The 20,825-nt window shown below is 45.4% G+C and overlaps 1 protein-coding gene across 1 annotated transcript in view; it reads left to right on the forward strand.

Annotated features, from left to right (window-relative positions):
- The first annotated feature begins 227 nt into the window (after positions 1–227).
- FRMD6 (FERM domain containing 6) overlaps positions 228–20,825 on the forward strand; it is a 279,784-nt gene continuing 259,186 nt past the window's right edge. The window contains exons 1-2 of the mRNA XM_070630335.1: positions 228–504; positions 6,591–6,730. The gene's annotated coding sequence lies outside the window, so the exon portion shown is untranslated. The remainder of the gene's footprint in view (positions 505–6,590; positions 6,731–20,825) is intronic.

Here is a 20,825-nt window from a genome sequence, read left to right on the forward strand (position 1 = left end):
ATATTTCTGTGTACTTGAGAAATATATTCCATGGCCTAGAGATTTCTTGTGTATTTACGAAGCCAAAAATGTACTGCTAGTTTGTAAATAACATGAAATATTTGTTCATGGCGGTGGAAGGGATTTTTATGTGATTCATCACCATCTGGTTACAGAGCAGGAAATGAGGCGTTTGGCAAATTTGTTTGTTTCTTTTTTTCTTTGCCAGTGGATTCTTTTTTCTCTGAAGAAGTTAAGCACGTGTTCCACGGCCTGCGACCTGCGAGAGGTCTCGCACTGTTTGTCATTGTGATCTGTGGGCTGCCGTGCGTGTTGCAGGGAGCACGATGGCTGTGGACACAGCTGCCCGTGTCGGTGACTCAGGAGCGCCGTCTGCGTTGAGTGCTGCTGTGTCAGCACAGACATGTCCAGAGCCCGGGCAGCACTCAGGCTCACAGGCTGGTGACTCTACTCGTCAGGAATCTCCCCAGGCACAAGGTCCAGCCTTCCAAAATGATGCTTCAGGTGAGTCATCGGCGTTTCACACTAAGGAGTCTGTAAGCCAAGTTAGTCAGCTGGACGGAGTGACCAGTTGGACACTAACATGCCACGTGGCCAGCCCCAGGGCCTGGTGAATCCATCGGCTCCCACCTCTGATTCGCAAGTCCAATTTCTAGTTACAGTTGTGCTGGGGGCCGTTACGTATTCCTGCAGTCGAGGTGCATCGTGTGAGGAGCCAGGAGGGTTTATCCTTGGCTGGGACTGTCCTCCGTGCGCACTGTGTGAATTCTCTCCCAGAAGGGTCTGGACGGGGGTCTGGGGGCCTGGACAGAGATCTGGCCCTTGGGTGGTCAGTGAAGAGCAGAGAAGGCCCTGAGAGACGGTGTCTCATCCTCAAGAGGAGGCTGAACAGAGACCCAGGCAGGCTGCCCACTGAATTATCAGCCCCAAAGACGTGGTCAGACTCGAGGTGTAGGACATGAGGGAAGGAGAAAGGGTTTCCAGCAGAGGGAGGGGCACATGAGTCCTGGAGAGAGCACCCTCGCAGCACACTGCCCCAGGCCTTTTCGAAGGGGGCTGTGGCTCCTCCCTGCACAGACGGCAAAGGAGGTGTTGGGGTCCACAGCTTAGCTCAGATGCCTCACTCTGGCCCCACCGTGTCCCAGGCAGGTTCAGACCCAGAGCCTGGGACAAGAGCTGTGAAGGTTGCAGAAATTTTGAAATACTTGCAAAGTAGGTGTTGTGTGTGAGTAGCAATGATGATGTTGAGAAAAACAAATTTTACATAGTAGCCCTTTTTTCTTCCTTCAAGAGTTAGGGGCATAAATGTGTTGTACTTTGAAACTAGCTTTGCTTGTAAACCAGTTACATTTGATATATTTAAAACTAAGAAGTCCTGGGAGGAATTCAGAGACATTTGCCCACCATATTTTTTTCCAGGATAAAAACAGGGAATGTCCTCAGGAGAAAGTCGCTACGTTTTCACGCTTAGATATATGACAAGAATTCTAAAGGCCAGGATTTCTCTCGACTTTAACCTGATTGGCGCCTTTCATGAAACTAGTCCTTCAAAGCTCTGGGCTGTTTCCTTGTTTATCATATGGAGATGTTGGCACCTATGTTTTAATAATCGGGGCCATCCTGAGATGAGGAGGACAATCTAACCGTGCCCCCCACCCCCAGTCCCCTCGCATGCACACTGGCGGTGACATTCCTCTCAGTGTACATGGCCCTGAGGGAGAAGTCATGCTCTGTGGACAAGGCAGAACTAATTTTCTTTAGTTCTTTTCTTGGTGGTGAAATGTTCTTAGCAACTTACTCATGAATGACAGATATGCATTAATAGACAAATTTTCAAAGAACATTCTTTCATCATCTATGTGTCAAAAACACACTAATGTCACAATGTCAATTAACAGGGTCAATATTTATAAACTGAGCACACTGTATATATGTTTTTGTGTTATTAACTATCTCACTAGAGGTTCTTAGATTGTAAAACGGACACTAAAAAATCTCTCATAACCAGTCTTTAAAACAAAGAAATAAGGATAATCTAATTTATAACTTCTAGTTTCAAAAACTTGCACCCTGATATGCTAATAATCCTCTCTGAAAAGAGCAGGTAAAGGGGAGGTTGGTGATAAAGTCTCAGCCAGGGACACTGAGCCATAACCTTCCCCGCTGGTCTGCGGGTTTTTCTGACTGTAAACCATCTGGCACACTGCTGCCTAAGGGTGCCCCAGCCTAGGTCTGCTCACCCCCTGGCTCAGGAAATGTCCATGGATCCCCGGTGCCCGCAGAATAAAGCCGGGAATAAAGGCGGGATCCCCAGAACGGTCTCTCAGTGTCTCCACAGTCTGGCCCCGGCCCCATTCTCCAGTTCTGTTTCCCACACGTTGTCTTGTCCGCACCCTAACACTCACACCCTCACTCACAGCAAACTGCTCCGCGTTCCCCGCAAGCCCTTTTCCTGTGCGTCCACCACTGCCCCTGTGCCCTCATGCCCTGGAGCCCTGGCCCCCTCTGCTCTTGGAAGCCTCACCCCTCTGCCTCCCCTGAGTCAGTCAGCCGCCCCTTCTTGTGCCTTCCTCTGACCTCGTGCAGGGCGTCCCTACTCTGTCACACCCATCCATGCACCTGCATTTCCACAGTCGTCTGTGGGGCCTCTGCTCTGAGGGACGACTTGTTCATCCCTCATCCCTCGCAGGGACTTGAGAACTGTAAGTGCTCAGTGACTGTTAAGGCTACCGCCCACCTCTGTAGCAGACATGAGCCACCGAAGTCTTTCAGGACAGGCGCATGTGTGCCTCGTGAACCCTCGCTAATCTAAAGTTGAGATACCAGACTGAGTTAGAAAAATGTCCAGTCGTTAGAATATTGTTTCCAGAACTTGACTTCATTACTTCTGAGCACCCGCAGTTACCGCAGTTAAGCTGTGAAGTGTTGTTTCTCCTCAAACTAATCCTGATGAACAATCTGAAATTGTATCACGAGAGTCTAACAGTGCGCCCCCAAGTTCAGTCAGCTTATTGATGCCTAAGTGGATGCTTCCGGAGAATTCATCTACCTCAGAGCACTGTTTTCTTAGAATGTTTATTCCATTTCTATTTATACTATTGATCGATTCTCACAGAATAAACTTTAGCCCAGCTCTTGTCAAAATTAGTGAAGTTGTTGAATCAATTTAAGTTGAAATGAGAGGTTTTATTGTATAAGGTAAAATACAGGGGAGTAAGAAAGGAAAAAATGTGAATTTGTGTTTTCTTTTTATGCTTCAAATGTACAGGGCGTGTTGATTTGTCGAATAAGCAGTGACCCCTTGATTACAGACCATTAGGAATCTGAGCAGATTGCATGAAGGTTTGCAATGTGGTGACATTTATTCCAGTTTCAGATAATAGTGATATATCTAATAAGCACTTTAAGTAAAATTTTAAAATGTGGTATTTTAGAATTAAAGTATAAATGAATACTTATGTTACTCTTTATCATTTTTCCACTTTAATTAGTAACCAGAGTTTAGTTGTTTGCAGAAGCCAGCTTATATGAAACATGTAAAATAGATGTCTGTATTTTATAAGCACTAGTAAATATGTAACCAATAATAACTAACACTTAAAGAAGGCTTACTATGTGCCAACCACTATTCTAAGTATTTTACATTTATTAACTCAATTCTGTGAGGTAATTTATTTATTTTTAAAAATTATTTTATTGGGGCAACATTGGTTTATATTATTATGTAGATTTCAGGTGTATATTATTATATTTCAGCTTCTGTATAGACTGCACGATATTTACCAACAAAAGTCTAGTTTTTATCAGTCACCATACCTATGTCCCCCTTTCCCCTTTCCCCCTCCCCCCATCCCTTTCCCCTCTGGTAACCACCAATCTGTTCTCTTTGTCCATGCATTTGTTTATCTTCTACATATGAGTGAAATCATACGGTGTTTGTCTTTGTCTGGCTTATTTCGCTTGGCATATTACCCTCAAGGTCCATCCATCTCGTCACAAATGGCATAACTTTGTCTTTTTTTTATGGCTGAGCAGTAGTCCATTGTACATATGTACCACCTTCATGCATTAATGGGCACTTGAGTTGCTTCCAAGTCTTGGCTATTGTGAATAATGCTGCAATGAACATAGGGGTGCATATATCTTTTCAAAATAGTCTTTACATGTTTTTTGGATATATACCCAAAAGTAGAATAGCTGGATCATATGGTATTTCTATTTTTAGTTTTCTGAGGAATCTCCATACCGTTTCCATAGAGACTGCACCAGTTTGCACTTCCACCCGCAGTGTGTGAGGGTTCCCTTCTCTCCACATCCTCTCCAACACCTGTTATTTCTTGTCTTGTTAATTATAGCCATTCTGACAGGTGTGAGGTGATACCTCATTGTAGTTTTGATTTGCATTTCCCTGATAGCGATGTTGAGCATCTTTTCATGTGCCTGTTAGCCATCTGTGTATCTTCTTTGGAAAAATGTCTGTTCAGGTCCTCTGCCCATTTTTTGATGGGGTGTCCATTTTTTTGTTGTTGAGTTGTATGTGTTCTTTATATATTTTGGAGATTAACCTCTTATCTGATATATGGTTTGTAAATATTTTCTCCCAGTGGGTGCGTCTTTTAGTTGTGCTGATAGTTTCCTTTGCTGTGAGGAAGTTTTTTAGTTTGATGTGGTCCCATTAGTTTATTTTTTCTTTTGTTTCCCTTGCCTGGTGAGACATGGTATTCGAAAAGATACCGCTAAGACCAATGCCGAAGAGTGCACTACCTATGTTTTGTTCTAGGAATTTTATGGCTTCATGTCTTACATTCAAATGTTTAATCCATTTTGAGTTAATTTTTGTGTATAGTATAAGACAATGGTTTACTTTCATTCTTTTGCATGTGACTGTCCAGTTTCCCCAACACCATTTATTGAAGAGGCTTTCTTCTCTCCATTGTATCTTCTTGGCCCCCTTGTGAAAGATTACCTGTCCACAGATGTGTGGGTTTATTTCTGGGCTCTTGATTCTGTTCCATTGATCTGTTTGTCTGTTTTTGTGCCAGTACCATGCTGTTTTGATTACTATAGATTTGTAGTATATTTTGAAAGCAGGGGTTGTGATATCGCCAGCTTTGCTATTTTTTTCCTCAAGATTGTTTTGGCTATTTGGGGTCTTTTGTTATCCCATATAAATTTTAGGATTCTTTGTTCTATTTCCATGGAAAATGTCATTGGGATTCTGATTGGGATTGCACTGAATCTGTATATTGCTTTAGGTGATATGGACATTTTAATTACGTTTATTCTTCTGATCCACGAGCACAGAATATCTTTCCATTTCTTTATGTCTTCTTTGGTTTCTTTCAATAATGTCTTATAGTTTTCAGTATATAGGTCTTTCACCTCCTTGGTTAAATTTATTTCTAGATATTTTATTCTTTTTGTTGTGATAGTAAATGGGATTGTATTCTTGATTTCTCTTTCTGCTAGTTTGTTGTTAGTGTATAGAAATGCAACTGATTTTTGTATGTTGATTTTGTACCCTGCAATTTTACTGTATTCACTGACTATTTCTAGCAGTTTTTTGGTGGATTCTTCAGTTAGTGTTTTCTATATACAAAATAATGTCATTCACAAATAGCAAGAGTTTTACTTTTTCCTTTCCAATTTGGATGTCTTTTAATTCTTTTCCTTGCCCAATTGCTCTGGCTAGATCTTCCACTATTATGTTGAATAAGAGTAGCAAGAGCGGGTTCCTATTCTTAGAGGAACAGCTTTTGGTTTTTCACTGTTGAGTATAATGTTAGCTACGAGATAATTCAATTCTTGCAGAATTTAGGAGACACTGTAGAATTACCATTTCATTTTAGGGATGAAGTAACAGGCACAGAGAGGTTAAGGTCACATGCTGGTAGGTGGCAGAGCCAGGCTCCTAAGGCGCTACTGCTCACAGGTGGGGGCCCATGGAGCCCAGGGAGATAAAACAGAAAATGCAGTCTGTGCCTCGTGATGCCATGGTCTAACAGAGAAAAGAGACATATGCACAATTCCAGGGTGACATATACAGAGGACAATAGAGGGATTCACATAAAGGCTGGTGGAGGTCAGCAGAGGGAGCAATTGCTACTGATTGGGGAGCTGAGGAAGACTGCCTGGAGGAGGTGGCACTTTAGCTGTGTTGTCCAGAAGGAAAGGACTTCGAGACATAGAGATGGTTGGTGTGGGACAGGAGCAAAGAGAGCACTGGCCCTGTGTCCGAGGGTCTGGTACCAGCCCCGAGACTCCCAGGTGAACCTCAGGGGGCATGAGCAGGAGTAATGCAAGATCAGTATTGAATTCAACTGGTGTGTTCTGTCTTTGTGAAGTTCCAATTGGTCAGTTAAGTCCAACTATGTCGAGCACAGTGGGCCTCAACCACAGGCACAGGGCCACGTGCCTGTCCCCTGAAATGAGAGTGAACTCTTGGTGGCAACCAAGGAGCCATGGCCTTGTCAGCACCCTTGTCCAGGCTTGACGAGCTACAGGCGAGATCTCAGGTTGCTGGGACATCTTGTTGGCTCTTCAGACCCTGAGATGGGCTCTCACACTTTCTCAGGTTTATTTCTTATCAGATTCAAGATGCACACCCACGAGGGAATGGACCTTCCCAGTTATCCATAACACAGCCTCAGTGGTGCTGGAGTCCCGTGTAATTAACAAACCCTTGGAGACGTTTGTTTGCACGTGTGCATCAAGATAACCTGAATTTTAGGTGAGTGTGTACTTGTTTGTTTTTAAAAGTGAGTCTATTTATTACTGCTTGTATTAGTTTAGTTCTTCGTTGCTGTAACAGACACCAAACTTAGGAAACCTAACTTCAACAAAAATGAGGAATTAATAATGTGGGTATCTTGGAGAAGCACAGCCAGGAATGCTCTCAGGCCTCAGAAAAATACTGGAACCAGTTACCCGGGAATGAAAATGGAAGCAGAAAGCTGATGGTAAGTCTACTGCACCTCTCGTATTGTCAGACTTCTCTGTTTTGTTCACGTCCTCTGTCCCTCTGTAGACTGCTGACTATGGTCCGTATGATATTCCACAGCCAAGCCACAGCTTCCCACAAGGATCACCCAAAGATAACCTCTGAGAGCATTCCAGAATATGTCCCTTTAGGGGTTTCTTATGCATGAATGTATACTTTTAACAAAATCAGGGTCATATGTTACATATTCTCTATTTTTCTACATACTCATTTTTAAGAGCTGGCTAGTATTTACCATATGGATGCCCAGTAGAATTTCTCATGTCCAACTTGATCAGAGTAACTTAAACCTTTTATTTCAACTTAAAACATACCCCAAGACATTAATTTTTTATTAAAACATACTTACCAATCTAGAGAAAAGCCTTTGGCTCTTCTCCCTTACTTTTTTACAGCTGTCAACTATCACCAAATTCAACAGTGTTGGTTTTTTTGCTTTTTGTTTTTTTTGGCAGCTCACCTTTATCCAGTCTTTCTAAAACATTCAATCCAGTTTTTGGAGAAATAAAAATCTCTCTTTTGTCATTTCATTGATGTACATATTATTTAAATAAATTACATAATTGCAATAAAATCTGCAGCAGCATCAACTGGTTTGGGAGCAAACACAACCGATTCCCGGCGAGCACACGACTCACCTGGTGGAGGACAGGTGTGCGGGTTAGCTGGAGAAGAGCCTGCTGCTGTGGGCGCCAGTGTACTGGGTGCAAGACCGCGAGTTCTTGTAAAGAAAGGGGAGTTATGGCCAACCTGGGGGCCGCTTCAATTTCAGGGAACACTTCTACTATACAGCAATTCACTTAACCAGCTTCATAGGTTGGGCGTCTAAAGGTTTGTGGTTTTTTCCTCACTGTTGAAAGTGAGGCAGCATTAAATCCACCCAGATAATTCTTTTGGGCACTTTCATAATTATTCCCAGAATTGCAACTACTGGGTAAAATTACACACATTTTAAAGACTTTAAATACACATTTCCAAATTGTTCCCCAGGACGGTTTCCCTGGACTTGATCTTTTAAAACAGAATTTAAAATGTTAAGAGACCTTTTAACAGGGAGTCTAATTAAGCAACTAATTTCATTTTTCTGCATGAGGCAGGAATTTAAGTCCGATTCTTTATCTTGAAACAATGACTTCACTCCTTCCAAGACATGGCAGAAAAACACCTTCCTTTTGTTTTCTGTGACAACAGCAACCAGTTCCCACGGATGAAATTTATTTTTCATCTAGTGATTCAACCCATTTGGTTTCAGGATGTGGCCAGGCAAAATGAGCCAAAAATGCAAGATTAGGGCAACTTGATTTTTAGGCTGTGCATATAGCTGAGCTTTGGGTTTGGCTGATACAAACAGTTTCCATGGTTTGAGAGTTTTTGTTGTAGCAACAAGGCCCTTGGGCAGCAGTCTGTAAAATGTGAGGTCCCTCCCTGAGGAACATTTTGAACTCAGAGAGTCAAAGGATGGGATCAGGTGGTGCCTTGGACAAGTTCTCTGGAGTGCCCATCCTACCCCAGGCTCAGGCCAAAAGGAAAACAGTCATCAATTTCTCCGAAGAGTTTTTCCACTGTTTGGAACTTCCCAACTTCCCAGTGGTAGTACTCAGCTTGCCAGTGGGGCTGGAAGGGGGGCCACCAGCAGAGGTGCATGACTCAGACTAATGTAAAGTCACCATCATGATGAATTTGAAGCATCTGCTGTCCTCTGACCCCCTCCACACAGTTTTTGGGATGAGGGGGTGGATGCCTAAGAGGGCTAACTTGCTCCTCCCAAAGAGTGTTTGTCGGTGGAGATCATGGGAGCAGGGGGCTTGAGAATGGATTTGGAGCGGGTGCTGAAGATGAAGCTGACACACGTGGGCCAACCGGGTCGTCCATTGAGAGCTGAGCAAACGCCAAGAGCCAAGGAACTGGGCCAAAACGAGGGCGTTTGAGTAACCAGGAAAGTGGTGGGCCAGCGAGGCATGGTCTGGGCAAATTCTGCTGAGACTAGATGGCACTGCCCCTTGAGAGCTTTTTCTCACGTGTTTGGCAAACACTGTGCAGGTTAATTGTACTTGTTTTAAAATGCTGAGGTGAAGTGGGCCGAGAAGGCCGTGAAAGGATGCCAGCATGTGGCGCTGGGAAGTTGGGGAGTGTGTTTAACTCCAGGCTTTTAAAAAGGAGAGAGACCAGGAGAATCAGAGGGACCTGCCTCTGACAAGGTGGTCACTCCTCATCCCATAGGCAGGGGACAGGAAGGGTCTCTGAATTCCTCTTAGATCTCTCTCCCAATTGCTTATAAAAGTTTGAAATATGCTAACGGAAATTCACTGTTTTGAGGAATATATACTATCTGAAAGCAGTTTCCAAAGGAAAGATACAAATATGTAAAACATGTGTGAGATAAATGAATACCGATACCATGCACCTGGTTTATGGAAAGTGGTTCATCCTTCGCTGGCCGTCCTTTGCAGGCTCCTCCCTCTCAGAGAGAACTGACATCCTGATTTTTGCATTAATCATCACCTTGCTTTTCCATAAGATTTTACCTTTCATATTTATTTCTCCAGAAAACATAGTTTGGTTTTACCCATATTTGAACTTTATATAAGTGGACTCATACTATATTCTGCAACTTTTAAAAATCAATGTTGCGTCTTGGGATTTATCCATGTTCTTGCATGTGTTTATAGTTCACTTGTTTCATTGCTATGCAAAATTGTATTGAGTGAATATGCCACAACTTAAATTTCATTCTACGATTGTGGACATTTGGACTATTTCCAGATTTTTGCTGTCACTAAACAGTGCTGCTATGAACATGCATGGGTCTTTGGTGCATACATGCAAGAGTTCCTCCAAGTTTATTCCTAGGAGAGAAGTGCAATCACAGGTCTTGTGAATCTTCAAATTTATTAGAAAATGCCAAATTATTTTCCGAAGTGGTTGCACCAATTTAAATTTCCACCAGTGGTGTGTAAATGTTAAAAGCATCACTGATACTTGTTATTCTCAGAATTTTTAATTTTTGCTTTTCTAGTAGGCATGAAATACTATTGTAGTTTTAATTTGCATTTTTCTTACTACTAAATAAGTTGATATTTTCCAAGTTTATTGATATATTTTCTCTTTTGTAATGTCTGTTCAAAGTTTGACCCTTTTTCCTTTTTTTGTTTATAGAATTTCATTATATATTCTGAATATGTATTAAACTTTTGTCAGTTGTATTTGTTGCAAGTATCTTCTCCCAATTGGTGGCCTATCTTTTCACAGTCTTTATGGCATCCTTCAACATACAGAAGTACTTAACTTTAATGTAGTTGATATTTACCAAGTCTTTCCTTTATGGTTTGTCATTTTAGGCCTTATTTAAAAAAATGTCTTCCTATCTCATGGTCATAAAGGTATTCTCCTATTTTTTTCCCCATGAGTGTAAAGTGTTGCCTTTCTCTCTTAAGTCTTCATGTCACCTGCAATTGATTTTCACACAAGCTGTGAGGAAGAGAGCCAAGTTGATTGGTTTTCCTTACAGATAACCAAGTGTTCCAGGATCATTGTTTAAAAAGTCTATCTTTTCTTTACTGTTTCACAGTCTCTCCCTGCCATAAACCACACGTGTGCTCCCTGTCCTTTTTTATCCCTGACTCATACTAGCTCGAGACAATAGACTTGCCCCTGCTACGCCGTCTGAGATAGCAGACCCACTACCTGCTGTGTCCATCAAGTACTGTGCCGACAGGGCAATCTCGTGACTATTGTGGGAGGGACATTTCAATCCTTTGTGAAACATCCTGTTTGGGGGGTAAATAACCACTCTGTATACCTCACATCCTTGGTGCCCTTTCAGGAAGAAAGGCCCCGGGCCATGGTCCTCAGATTTCAGCTCAGAATAAACTCTCCCAAATTTTCATTTACAGATTGGTTATGGATTATTTTCGTGGACAGTTGTCAGCTCAGGTACCCATCTTAAGGAAAAATAACCGTTTTAAATCTGAACCTTTTCACTTACCATCTTTTACCATCGGGCAGCACTTCAAGGATGAAGTAAATCGAGCAGGCAGTTGGTTCCCACCGGCTTGCACTCCTGGACGGGGATTCCCACCAGGCTGAACAGGCAGGGCAGGCACGTGGGCAGACGCTGGTGCCCTCACCACCACCCGGTCCAGGAGCGCTGGGCGGCCCGCGCTGCCCTTTTGAAGGAAGGTGTGGCCACATGATTTCCCTTGGCCAATGAGGGGCGAGCAGAGTAACGTGCGTCACTTCCGGCGCGGGGGTGGGGGGGCGGGGTGGGGAAGTTTTAAGAGCCAGCAGTCATCACCTCCCATGCCCCCCACCCTTTGGCCGCTGGGATTCCGGCGGCATGTGGAGGGAGCTTCTGGCCCAGCTTCCGGTGAGCCGCCGCCTGCCCACACCTCGAGGCCTCTGCTGTGCCAGGGAGGCTCCGACTGACCCCTGCACGAGGCCCACGTCCGGTCACTTGGCCGCCTCAGGATAGCGGCCTTCCCGGAGCGGCCGCCTCCCGTCCTCGCGCCCCAGCTTCCGGTCCAGGTCCTGCTGTGCCCGACCTGGGTGCAGCCCGCCCGGAGTCCACCGCGGCGAGGCCCTCCAGCGGGCCTGGAGTCGAGCCCCTGGGGCGGCGGGCCCTGGGCCGTCCGGGCGAGCTCCCGAGGCAGCGCCCCCGCTCCTCGCCCCTCCACGAGGCCGGCCTCGGGGGCCCGGCCTGGCGCCGCCAGGCCCCAGCGCCGCGGGGGCACTTGGTCCCGTTGGGTTGGCGCGCTGGGCACGGTGAGTAGGCGCCGCCGTCCCGTCCGAGAGCCGCTGTCCCTCCGTGTGCAGGCGCGCCCGGCCCCCGGGCCCCAGTTGGGGCGGGCTAGAGAGCGGGGCGCTCGACCTTCCAGCGGCCTGCCGGCCTTCGAGGGAGCGCGGCCTGGCGCGTCCGCGTTACGTGCTTACGTCAGCTCCCGGGCGCCCTCCGAGCGTGGCTGCCGTGCCGATGGCCCGCGGGCGCCTCAGGGTTAACGCGGGGAACCGAGGACGGCCTGCCGACAGCCAGCCCGGCCTCAGAGGCAGCGCCGCCCGCGCCTCCTTCCCTCATGTCGCCTCTTCTCGGCAGAAGTCTGTGTCCAGCCCCTGTTGGCCGGTGATCCCAGCGTCTCCGCGTGACACTGCCGGATGGGGTCGTTTTTACTCAAACAAACAGAAGAGCGTTCGGCGTGCCTCAGTTTCTCTTGCAGCAGTTCCCGTTAGTAGATCCCACGGCCCATCGGTCAGAGGCCGAGAAGCCTGGCGGTCGTTGAACTGGTGAACTGCGCGGGGTCGGCTTGCCCAGTAGGCGGGGGCCTGAGGAGGCGTGGGAGGAAGGGCGGCCGCGCTCCGTCCTCCGGGCTGAGTGGATGGCCCCTGAGCCCCTGACAGACTTGGAAGTTCGGGCCTGTGGTGTCCACTCCCGTCCTCCGGGCTGAGAGGACGGCGCTGAGCCGCGACACACTTGGAAGTTCGGGCCTGTGGTGTCCACTCCCGTCCTCCGGGCTGAGAGGACGGCACTGAGCCGCGACACACTTGGAAGTTCGGGCCTGTGGTGTCCACTCCCGTCCTCCGGGCTGAGAGGATGGCCCCTGAGCCCCTGACAGACTTGGAAGTTCGGGCCTGTGGTGTCCACTCCTGTCCTCCGGGCCGAGAGGACGGCGCTGAGCCCCTGACAGACTTGGAAGTCTGGGCCTGTGGTGTCCACTCCCGTCCTCCGGGCTGAGAGGACGGCGCTGAGCCCCTGACAGACTTGGAAGTCTGGGCCTGTGGTGTCCACTCCCGTCCTCCGGGCTGAGAGGACAGAGCTGAGCCAGCGACAGATTTCTGAGAAATATGGGCCTGGCACATGTCGCTCTGGGGTGGGCGCCACTGACACAGTGGCTTTCGGATGGCTAGATGGGAGTCTTCCTGATTTGTGCCCTGGGAGGAGGACAGCTGACAGCTGTTCACAGGAGATGCTGCTAAGAGTCCCAGAAGGGGCAGACCCTGTTGGAGCGAGGGGAGCCGCCCGCTGACCTTGAGCTTCCCCTGGCCACAACGGGTGACATTGTTCCCAGTTCTCAGTCGATATCAGCCCTGATATCAGTTCCCCTACGGTGAACCTGGCACATGTGGGTTAAAACCAAACACACACATTCCCAGGTCCCTGGGTCTTAGATTATGCTCATATGTAAATGCTTGTTTTTTTAGCCTCTGACTCCCTGAGCTATAGGGCCAAACAAGTTAGAAATTGTTCAAGCCCACGTGGCCTCACCCTGGGCTCCCACCAAAGTTGTGTCTAATCCCAGGACCTGGAAGTTCTCTTAGAGAGAAACTAATGTGCAAAGAATATCAAGAGACCAAAGCTTCCCAGGCCCACTCCTCGGCGTCCTGACCTCAGAGTCTGCCTTCTACCATGGAGATAAACAGCCAAGGACACTCAGCTGAAAAATCCTGTCTCCCTGGAAGCAGCCCAGACACAGGCCCATGGGAAAACGCTGACCAAGAAGACCACGGCCCCCTCCCCTACCGAAAACCCCAAATGAAAACCCTTACCCATTTCTTAATAGAGAGCCAGCAACTTTTGGGGCACTGGCCCTTGCTTTGCTCCCTCTGCCTGGCAAAGTAAAGCCTTTCCTTTTTCTCCCAAGACTCAGTTCTCTTTACTTGGATTGGCATCGGGATCAGAGACCAAACTTTCAGTAACATCATAAAAACGTAAAAAGGTACGTAAATCTTATTGGTGATGGTAAGTATACAGCCAAGTTAGATTCTCTTATATGGAAGCGGTGCATAATTCATTAGAACTGTAGTTTAAAAGTAAAAAAAAAAAAGGAATGTAGTAAAAGTAGCTGTAACTACAATAATGTGTTATTAGTTACACAATATTAAAAATATGTAAATTGTAACAATAATAACCTAAAATGTGAGAGGGAGAAGTAAAAATGTGAAGTTTAGGAATTCTGTTGAAGTTAAGTTGTTATCAGCTTAAAATAGGGTATTATAATTTTAAGATATTTTGGGGCTGCCCGGTGGCGTAATGGTTGAGTTTAGGTGCTCCACTTTGGTTGCCCAGGGTTCATGAGTTTGGATCCCAGGCACGGACCTACACATTGCTCATCAAGCCGTGCTGTGGTGGCGACTGACCCACGTGCAAAATGGAGGAAGACTGTCATGGATGTTAGCTCAGCAACAATCTTCCTCACCAAAAAATAAAAAGATATTTTATGTACTGAGAGGACCCTCCTAAGTCCACGTGTAGATACAGATAAATGAAGCACTTAGTGAAATTGTTTTTTTCGGTTTCTGTAAGAATTACCAAGTGAAAGTAGAAAACGTGGCAAAATCAGTCATTTAAGTTCAGATTCTTGACCTGCATTGTTGGTGTAGAGAGAAGCTTCTACAGCTAGAGGGACTACGGAAATTACGGGCTGTGCATCAGCGGCTTTAACTGAAAGGCCTCGGCTGCCGTTTTTGTTAGGCTGCTGTGGATACCCAAAAACACTGCATGAAGTGGGCTGTCTTCTAAGGACGCAGAGTTTTGGTACATCTCCTCTTCAGGGAGTCCCACAGCATCTTGGCTTTGCCGTCATCTGCAGCAGTGTTCCAAAGAGGAATTTCTGTTTCTGATTCTCGCAAATTTAAAAGTTTGCATGTGTTGTGTTGCCCTTTAGCAACAACCAGCAAGTCTTACGGGAAAAGAAAGTGTCTCAAGTCCAGGAAAGAAAACTGAGGAAAAGCAGCTGTCATCACACTCAGCCTTTCTGAGCCATTAATTTTGTTGTAGACTTCTCCAGAGCAACTCCGTTCTCTATCCCTGCTCAGCTCACTTGTGGGAGAACAGAAGGTCAGCATTTTCTCTGAACACATCATGCATTTTGACTTGGGCAGCACTAGCTTTCATACAAAACAGCTGAAATAGGGAATTCCGGTTTGTGTTCTTCACCAGCAGGGCCGTCTGTATCCGCTTCAGCCTGGGGAGCATCTGTCCCCAGGCCCTCCCTCCTTTTGTTTCCTAAGGCTCCATCCTTGGCTCTTGCTGGCACCAGGCTGCCCATGCTCTTGTGCAATGGATATGATTTGGGGTGAACTGAATGTTGCTACCTGATCTCATTCCCTACCTTGGTGTTTCCCCCTCTCTGATCATCTTCAGCCTTGAAATCCCCACAGGAACTCCTGTTGTCAGGCTCTCTGTCCTCCACTACCTCAATTCACAATTCTGCTCCTCAGTTCACAGGCTGATGCTAAGTGCTGTGAGGAAGTTTACAGGGTGACAGGAGAGACAACAAGAGGAGGGACCTACTCAGAGAGGGTGGTGTGGGGCTGAGGACTCCCGGGGCTGACCCTGCACACCCCGGGGATCTTTTGGTTCAGCTTCTATGTCTTATGTGTCTGTGTATCTTAGATCACTCCCCTGGGCAATCCTGCCAAATGCATTGCTTCCCTTATCTCCTCCATGCAGGCAATCCTCTCTTCTGAGCTCAAGTCCTGTGTTTCCAGAACTGCCTTGGTATCTTCTTCTGGGTGCCCACTGGCCCCTCAGCTACAACATGTCCCATATCCACCTCCCGTTTTCCAATTCCTATTTTCCATTCCAGCATTGCCCCTTTCAGGTCTCAGGGCCTTTGTCACATCGCTTCTTGCTAGAGTGCATCCCCAGCTCAGCTACATTCTGCATGGCTCCTCCTCATCCTTCTGGGTTTAGCGTAATGTCACCTGTACAGAGAGTCTGTCCCATACCACCCTCTCTGAGTAGGTCCCTCCTCTTGTTGTCTCTCCTGTCACCCTGTAAACTTCCTCACAGCACTTAGCATCACTTGTACTTATTTGTTTTATCTTTTCCTTGTCTGTGGTCTGAATTCCTGGTTGGATTACAAGCTCCATAAGGCAGGACCTAAGTCTGTTGTTTTCAGCACTAAATACTCCGAGGGCAGTGCCTGGCACATAGCAGGAGCATTAGGACCGTGTGGTGAATGGGCGGATGGACTTTGCTGCCAGCCAGTCCCTGAACTTTGGAGTCATGTTGACTTTCTCCTCTCCTTTGCTCTCCAAATCCAATCTCAAGCCTGTTAACTCTCTTGCTCTAAACCAGGCCCTCATTTCTGGATTATTACCATAGTCTCCTAATGAGTGGCCTGTTTTATCTGTTCCCTCTTAGTCTTTGTTACCCATTACTGCCTGGTGACTTTTCTTGAAGTATTTGTCAGGACTATTACTTTTCATAGTCAAACGTCTTGTACTTCCCTTGTACCTTAACCTGGCATTTGAGGTTTCCCAGTTTTGTTTTCCATCACTTCCCTTCCCATACTGTCTGTCTAGTCAAGCTGCATCTCTCGTGCACCATTCACACCCTGCCAACATGCCTGTGCCCATGTATTTCCATTAGCTGTACCCTCCTCCACCTTACTTTGTCCATCCCCAAGCCCACACCCCTGTCCCCAGCTAGAATTAGATCCTATTCTCTCAGAGTTTTCTGAGTTTTATCTTTGCTCTTTAATGACACATCACTTTCTACCTTGTAGTGTTTGTTTATACACATGCTGTTTTCCTAGGTGAACTGTAAACTCCTCAACAGAGAGGACTATGTACTTTTTGCGCTTTATTTATTCAATACCTAGAAAATTTGAGTTCAATAAATACTTGCTTAATGAATGCACAAGTGATATGTAATCTCCAAGGCAGATAAGCTACACTAAGTAGGTTAAGAGATGCCAGGTACTGTGAAATGTGGGAGTGGAACAAATAAGATTCCGTAGTTCAGGACCATTGTAACTCTTCTCTCAAAAAGGGCTCATCTACTGGGGAGGTCCAAGGCTTCTCCATTACCTTCCTCTTTGGACCTTGAACTAGCCATGAGGACCCTAGCTCAGAGGCCATGTCAGAGATGGGTCTGATGCCTGGCTTCATGTCGTCTTTCACCCTATTATCTTAGCTTAGAGCTGACTGGACAAAATTTTGCTGAAACCAAAAATGACCACAAGAAACTTGGATCTAGATTGGAACTGGCCTAATGGAGAATGGGACAGTTACCAATTTTCCTTCATCTTCCTATTCCTCTCTCCTTCTCAGACATTAGGATCTAAGTCCTATTCAAATTATAAAACATGATTTTATTTTTAATCAGAAAAGTTAAAATGGTTGTTTCTGAGACATGGTTGGTATATATATTTTTTCCCTTGAGTCTCAGGAAATTTTATTAGCAGAACCTATAGCAGGGTGGGAAATAGACATATCTCGAGTACTGATTCCGGGTGCTTAGTAGAGGATCTCTGGAGTGCCATTTCTCAATGATTTCTCATCTAGTGCCCAAGTGTCATGATTTATTATTAATGTCTGCCACGGGTGCAGGAGGAGAGAGCAGGACACACATGTTCTTCTATTTGGTCAGCATGTGATCATTGAGCCTTTACCACACCAGGCACTTTGCTGATCACTGGAGATGTGAGTCCAAAAGAGAAAGGAATGATTCTGCTTCATGTAATTCACAGGCTTGTGAGGAAGGCAGGCAATTAAATTATGCAGGTGTGAAGCATTTTGTGATGGGGGGGTATGTAGTGCTTTGGGGAGAACATGATTGAAAAGAAATAGCCCTATGAAGTGGTATTATTATTATCTCTGTTTTACTTCTGAAAATGAACTTGTCCAGGGTCAAACAGCCAAAAATTGCAGAATTAGAATTTTTACCCAAGATAGTCTTACTTGAAAGCTCCTATTCCTGTGTTATTACTGTGACTTTTCACTTTATATGAGATGTGAGAAGTGGTATACTAGAGTCAGCTTGTGCTGTCTCATGAGAGGTGGTTGTGTGTTTTCAGGAATTTTGCAAGTCTTTTGACGTCATGTTGAACTTGAAATCAGCCATTGTGGGAGTGATTTACACCATAGAAATTGGCGTCCACTACAAATCAAGCTTTTTTCTTCCCCAAAGAGCTGGTGGTTAAGCATTTGTCAGCACACCACTGGTTGTGCAATACTACCACATTCTTGAAAAATTCACAAAATATAGTTGGACTTTTATAAAGAGGTAAATCCAGTGGATCTGAATTTTTATTGGCATAAGAATCATTTTGGAAGGTGGAGGGCTTGTTAGAAGGGGTTTGGGTTCAGTAGGTCTGGACTAAGGGCAGAAATTCACATTTTTAAAAAAGATCCAAGGAGATCAGATGCTGACAGAAATGAGAACGCACTTTAGGAAATACTTGAATGGTTCCATTTTTTGCATATTAAAGGTGCTAGATTAACTCCCTAGGTCACTGTTTCCAGCTCTGGCTACACATTAGAATCACCTGGGGAGCCGAAACAAGATACCAGTGCCCAGGCTCCACCCCAGACCCAATTAAATAAGGACCCTAATCAAGGAGTTGGTGACATGTGACCAATTGTATTTCAGAATTGTTATGGACAAGTTACTTCTCTGTGACTCTTGTTGTCCCCCTCCCTACTTTTGAACTTGAGTGTCTGCTACGATTATCTCAGTGTGATCATTATATGTTGGGTGTATGGGGTAGACAACTTGGCTTTTTAGCTGATAGGTCTTTAGATTGAGAGAATCACACCTGTTTGCCTTATCTGTACCTGGACATGATTTAGAAGATGAGATCCTGGATCTCCTATCTGTTGCTATGATGAGATGAGCTCTTAGGGTCATGGGAGGGAGGGCGTGTGTTTTCTGTGTGAGAGGAATATAAATGATTAGTGGTTAGAGGATGGACTGCAGTAGATTAGAGATGGCCACAAAGTCTTTGATACTTCTCCCACCAAGAGGTGGGATCTCTTTCCCCTTCCTGTGGGTCTGGCACCAATAGAGAATGGCAGAAGCAATGTTGGGCCAGTCATGAGCCTAGCTTTTTAAACAAATGGCAATTTGGTAGTTTCTGTCAGGTTATTGAGCCCTGAACTACCATGTAAGAAATCTGCCATATAGGAAGACTGTGTCAAGATTTACTGAGCCTTCATGGGGAAAGAGAGACCAGCTGAACCCAGACTCCCATTTGCTCCCATCCGTGCATCATGCATGTGAGTAAAGCCGTCTTATATCCTCCAAACTAGTCCAGCTGCCAGCTGAATACCACCACGTAATCCCAGATGACACCACTTGGAGCAGAAGCATCACTTGGTTGAGCCTTGCTCAAATTCCTGTCCCTCAAAACTGTGAGATTACTAAATGGCCCTTGTTTTCAGCTACTAAGTTTTGTGGTAGTTTGTTACACAACATCACACAACCAGAACTCTCCCGCAAGTGATTCTGAGGTGCAGCCTAGCCATTCAGAAATAGTTCCACCTGGGTAGCTACAAAGACTTTTCCCCCCGGTTCCTTATCCACACATTGCCCAACATTTGCTTCATTTTCCACCTAAGTAAACTTTTTTTATGTGGCAAAAAAAAAGATGTGTCATGCATTTGGAGGAGATAATCCATAACATTCAATAAAGTATCATGGACTTTTTGAGACGAAACACTGGAATATGAGTCAGAAACCTTGACTTTTTTCCTAACTTTGATATCACTAACTCTCATGACCTTGGGCAAATCGTATATGTTTTTCCAATCTTCTTATTATATATTTTTTATTTTTATTTTTTTTGAGGAAGATTAGCACTGAACTAACATCTGCCATCCATCCTCCTTTTTTTTGCTGAGGAAGACTGGCCCTGAGCTAACATCTGTGCCTGTCTTCCTCTACTTTATATGTGGGACACCTGCCACAGTGTGGCTTGACAAGCCATGCATAGGTCCGCATCTGGGATCCGAACCAGTGAACCCTGGGCTGTCGAAGCGGAACTGTGCACTTAACCACTGCATCACTGAGCCGGCCCTCAGTCTTGTTTTTGATATTTGTAAAATGAGTAATTTAGACTAAATTGTCTCTAAGTTCCCTTTCACTTGTGGAATTTTGTGACAGTCGGTGTAATGATGTGTAGAAAGTAACTATCAAGGGGGGGGATTATTTTCACAAAAAACACACAACTCATCAGTCTACTCTTGATCCCCACTGATTCAGTTTAGATTTATGCCCATCCACCCAGGGGTGGAAAGCTTTGTGTTGACATCACTAATAATTTCTTCAGGCACTTACCTTCCTCAGTATGCATGCCTATTTTAAATGCACAACATTCAAGAAGAAAGGAAAAAACAAAGCTCAACATCCTTTCTTTTACCCCATAAAATTCTGTAGACACTTCGTGCTCAGCATCATTGTGCAGGCAAAAGACGCTGCACGCCATGGGCTGTTCTGGTGGCGTAAGAGAAACAGTAATGAAATTCAAGACATGTAAGTTTGGATTTACAATTTGGCAGCAGATCCCTCTGTGAGTCTTCAGAACATATCCATCTCACCTTAGTGACATGTTGAAAGTAGAAGGAAAGCATCCTTTGTGTGGAAAGCTGAAATATGTGCCATCCTTGGACTGTAAATATAGTCACTCACTTCCTCCAGCTCCAGTTTAGCCCACTGACCTTTCCCAAAGTCTTCTTTTCTGGCCTCTAGCAGTAGCAGAGGAGCAAACCCATTGCTGCTAACAATATACATTACAGCATCTTGAAGGCTGAAAATTTTCAGTTCCATGAAAACTGGAATCATTTCTTCAATTCCTTTATTTTTAAAAATCAGACATAACTTCTGTAGAAGTTCATGTATTCCTGCTGGTTAAAATCAAAGTCAAACTCTGTACATGCCACAGGGAATCATCAAAAGAACTGTTCTTTTCCCCCAGAAGTCAGACCATAAGGACTCCCCAGTAAGAAGATTTCTCTCGTCCTTCCCTCGGTACAGAAAACAGCAGTACAAAGCATGACCGGCATGGTGTTTGCTACCCTTGGGTGGCAGCTGCTAGAGTGCAATGTT

Source organism: Equus przewalskii, chromosome 1, assembly GCF_037783145.1.
Source record: "Equus przewalskii isolate Varuska chromosome 1, EquPr2, whole genome shotgun sequence".
Taxonomy (NCBI): Eukaryota; Metazoa; Chordata; class Mammalia; order Perissodactyla; family Equidae; genus Equus; species Equus przewalskii.